Source organism: Lolium rigidum, chromosome 1 (assembly GCF_022539505.1).
Source record: "Lolium rigidum isolate FL_2022 chromosome 1, APGP_CSIRO_Lrig_0.1, whole genome shotgun sequence".
NCBI classification, from domain to species: domain Eukaryota; kingdom Viridiplantae; phylum Streptophyta; class Magnoliopsida; order Poales; family Poaceae; genus Lolium; species Lolium rigidum.
Genome location: NC_061508.1, coordinates 254,278,777 through 254,283,988, shown reverse-complemented (window position 1 = coordinate 254,283,988; position 5,212 = coordinate 254,278,777).

Sequence of the window (5,212 nt, the reverse complement as noted above, 5' to 3'; positions counted from 1 at the left end):
GCGTACATCTTCGTCCCGAAAACCTAAGCTCCGGGGGATAGTCGCGAAGAGTCACAGCCGCCTATGCGAGGCGGAAAACACCAGAGAGAAAAGAGCTCTCCGGCAGGCTGAAATCCGCCGGGGAAATTCCCTCCCGGAGGGGGAAATCGACGCCATCATCACCGTCATCGAGCTGGACATCATCTCCATCACCATCACCATCATCTCCATCATCATCACCGCCGTCTCCACCGCTGCACCTCGTCACCGCTGTAACAATTTGGGTTGGATCTTGATTGTTTGATAGGGAAACTCTCCCGGTATTGATTTCTACTTGTTATTGATGCTATTGAGTGAAACCATTGAACCAAGGTTTATGTTCAGATTGTTATTCATCATCATATCACCTCTGATCATGTTCCATATGATGTCTCGTGAGTAGTTAGTTTAGTTCTTGAGGACATGGGTGAAGTCTAAATGTTAATAGTGAATTATGGTTGAGTAATATTCAATGTTATGATATTTAAGTTTTGGTGTTATTCTTCTAGTGGTGTCATGTGAACGTCGACTACATGATACTTCACCTTTATGGGTCTAGGGGAATACATCTTGTATTCGTTTGCCAATTGCGGGGTTGCCGGAGTGACAGAAACCTAAACCCTCGTTGGTATATCGATGCAGGAGGGATAGCAGGATCTCAGAGTTTAAGGTTGTGGTTAGATTTATCTTAATTACTTTATTGTAGTTGCGGATGCTTGCAAGGGGTATAATCACAAGTATGTATTAGTCCTAGGAAGGTCGATGCATTAGCATAGGTTCACCCACACAACACTTATCAAAACAATGAAGATTAATCGGCTATATGAAGCGAAAGCACTAGACTAAAATCCCGTGTGTCCTCAAGAACGTTTGGTCATTATAAGTAAACAAACCGGCTTGTCCTTTGTGCTAAAAAGGATTGGTCCACTCGCTGCAATTGTTACTCTCGCATTTTACTTACTCGTACTTTATTCAACTGCTACATCAAACCCCCTGAATACTTGTCCGTGAGCATTTACAGTGATTCCTACATCGAAACTGCTTGTCAACACCTTCTGCTCCTCGTTGGGATCGACATTCTTACTTATCGAAAATACTACGATACACCCCCTATACTTGTGGGTCATCAAGACTATTTTCTGGCGCCGTTGCCGGGGAGTGAAGCGCTATTGGTAAGTGGAATTGGTAAGGGAAACTTTTACTGTTTGTGCTGATTTTATTCCTGCCTGCTGCTATAATTCATTATGGAGAGATCTTCTCTTGAATTTTTATTTGGAAAATCTACTACTACTGCAAAGGTAGTGGATGAGGCGCCAGGTGAGGAAGAAGTACCATACAAAATACCTATGAAAATTATTGAACGTGTTGTGGATAACCGCTATACAGGGGATGGAACTGTCCATCCTGGAGATCATTTACTGTTCTTACATGAATTATGCGGTTTATTCAAGTGTGCAGGTATTGCTATGGATGAAGTGAGGAAGAAGCTATTCTCTATATCGCTGTCTGGTAAAGCGGCGCATTGGTATAAATTACTGGATAATGGGGATTCTCTTGAATGGAATGATATTGTGCCCCGATTTTATTCTAAGTTCTATCCTCCAAGTGAAATTCACAAGGATCGGAACCGCATATATAAATTTTGGCCTCATGATGGAGAGAGTATTGCCCAAGCGTGGGGAGATTGAAGTCTTTAATGCTCAAATGCCCCATTCATGAGCTTCCTGGTAATATTATTATTGATAATTTCTATGCAAGTCTTTCTTTTCAAGACAAGACCTTGCTGGATACCTCTTGTTCTGGATCATTTACACGCAACAAATAAGAGTTTAAAAGGGACCTTCTTAATCGGATCCAGGAGAATACTGAAGGATGGGAGATCGACAAAGGTAGAGAGTCAGGTATAAATTATGATTATAAATGCATTGAAGCTTTTATGGATACTGATAAATTTCGTAACATTAGTGCTACTTATGGTCTTGATTCTCAAGTTGTTGCAAATCTTTATAAAGCCTTTGCCTCTCATTATTAATTGCCTAAGAAGAACTTTGATAAGTATCATGAACCGTATAAAGATAAAATTGATTCATCTATAAATAAATGTGTTGTAGTTAAAACTGTTGATCATGTTATTCCTGAAGCTTATATTGAAAAAACTCCCTTCCCTACTAAAATGAAGGAGTATTCTGTTGGGGTTCCCAACGGACGTGTCAACTACACGCATCATACTCTGTTATAAATAGTGCGGTTAATAAAAGTGAAAAGAAACCTGTAGAACCTGAAGAACAAATAAAAGTTGAACCCGCTGTTGCAATAGTTAAAGATCTTGTGACTGAAAATGTGGAGGATGGTCATATTAGTTTTTGTGAAGATGCTTCTAATATTGTTTCACATCCTAATAAGTCCAAGAAAACTAGTGTTCCTATGCTATCTGTTAGAATTGGTGATCATTGTTATTATGGTTTATGCGATATTGGTGCAATTATTAGCGCTATTCCTTATGAGCTCTACACGGAGATTATGCACGAAATTGGTTCTTGTGAGCTTGAAGATATTGATGTGGTTATTCGGCTGGCTAATAGAGAAACTATCTCTCCAATTGGTATTGTTCGAGATGTGGAAGTTCTATGTGGTAAGATTAAATATCCTGCTGACTTTTTGGTACTTGGTTACTGCTTGCTAGTAAGTATTGTCCTATCATTTTTGGTAGACCTTTTCTAAATACTTGTGGAGCTGTTATAGATTGCAAGAAAGAGAAAATATTGACTAAATTTGCTGGTGAGTCTTATGAGTTTAATTTCTCTAAATTTGCCAAAACTCCTTATAAAGCTGATTCGCCTAATAATGATTTTAGAGTTGAACAGTGTGCATCTATTGCTCTTGCTCCTAATAATCCTTTACAGCAACATTTGGAGAATAGTGAGAGTGAAGTTTTTAGGGAAGAAAGAAATGAGCTTGATGAAATTTTCCTTCGTCAACCTATTCTTAAACATGACTTGCCTGTAGAAGATCTAGGTACAACATTACCACCAAAAGAGGATCCTGTTTTTGATTTAAAACCATTGCCTAATAATCTTAAATATGCTCATATTGATGATAAGAAAATATATCCTGTTATTATTAGTTCTAAGCTTTCAGAGTTTGAAGAAGAAAGGTTATTGGAAATATTGAAGAAGCACCGAGGAGCTATTGGCTACACTCTTGGTGATTTGAAGGTGATTTCTCCCTCTATTTGCCAACATGCCATTAATATGGAAGATGATGCAAAGCCTGTTGTTGAACATCAGCGTCGTTTAATTCCTAAGATGAAGGATGTGGTAAGAAATGAGGTATTAAAACTTCTTAAAGCTGGTATTATATATCCTATTGCTGATAGTAGATGGGTTAGTCCTGTGCATTGTGTTCCTAAGAAAGGAGGAATGACTGTTGTGCCTAATGATAATGATGAGCTCATCCCTCAAAGAGTAGTTGTAGGGTATATAATGTGTATTGATTATCGAAAATTTAATAAGGTTACTAAGAAAGATCATTACCCTTTACCTTTCATTGATCAAATGTTAGAAAGGTTATCTAAAAATACTCATTTTTGCTTTCTTGATGGTTATTCTGGGTTTTCACAAATTGCTGTTAAAACTAAGGATCAAGAGAAAACCACTTTCACTTGTCCCTATGGAACCTATGCTTATGGACGCATGCCTTTTGGTTTATGTAATGCTCCTGCTACTTTTCAAAGATGCATATCTGCTATTTTTATGGCTTTTGTGAGAATATTGTAGAGGTATTCATGGATGATTTTTCTGTCTATGGGAATTCTTTTGATAATTGCTTGCGGAACCTTGATAAAGTTTTGCAGAGGTGTGAAGAAACTAACCTTGTTCTTAATTGGGAGAAATGCCACTTTTATGGTTAATGAAGGAATTGTATTGGGACATAAAATTTCCGAGAGAGGTATTGAAGTTGATAGAGCCAAAGTTGAGGCAATTGAGAAGATGCCCTATCCTAGGGATGTTAAAGGTATTCGTAGTGTTCTTGGTCATGCTGGGTTTTATAGGAGGTTTATTAAAGATTTCTCCAAGATTTCAAAGCCTCTTACTAATCTTCTTCAAAAAGATGTACCTTTTGTTTTTGATGATGATTGTAAGGAAGCCTTCGAAACTCTAAAGAAAGCCTTAACAACTGCACCTATAGTTGAAACTCCTGATTGGAACTTACCATTTAAAATTATGTGTGATGCTAGTGATTTTGCTGTAGGCGCTGTTCTTGGACAACGAGTAGATAAAAAGTTGAATGTTATTCATTATGCTAGTAAAACTCTTGATGCTGCCCAAAGAAATTATGCTACTAATGTCTACGCCCCCTCCTTTTCCTGTAGACAGTGTTGGGCCTCCAAGAGCAGAGGTTTGTAGAACAGCAGCAAGTTTCCCTTAAGTGGATCACCCAAGGTTTATCGAACTCAAGGAGGAAGAGGTCAAAGATATCCCTCTCATGCAACCCTGCAACCACAAAGCAAGAAGTCTCTTGTGTCCCCAACACACCTAATAGGTGCACTAGTTTGGCGAAGAGATAGTGAAATACAGGTGGTATGAATAAGTATGAGCAGATAGCAACGCAAAGACAGTAGTAACGCAAGAAAACGAGTAAACAAGCAGCGATAGCGATATTTAGGAACAAGGCCTAGAGATCATACTTTCACTAGTGGACACTCTCAACATTGATCACATAACAGAATAGATAAATGCATACTCTACACTCTTTTGTTGGATGATGAACACCATTGCGTAGGATTACACGAACCCTCAATGCCTAGGAGTTAACAAGCTCCACAATTCAATGTTCATATTTAAATAACCTTAGAGTGCATGAAAGATCAACACGACTAAACCAAGTACTAACATAGCATGCACACTCGTCACCTTCACACTATGTAGGAGGAATAGATCACATCAATACCATCATAGCAATAGTTAACTTCATAATCTACAAGAGATTATAATCATAGCCTATGCCAAGTACTAACACGGATGCACACACTCGTCACCATTACACCGTGCGGGAGGAATAAAACTACTTTAATAACATCACTAGAGTAGCACATAGATAAATTGTGATACAAAACACATTGCAATCATAAAGAGATATAAATAAGCACTTCACTATGCCATTCATAACGGTGAATAAGTATTCGTGAAATATA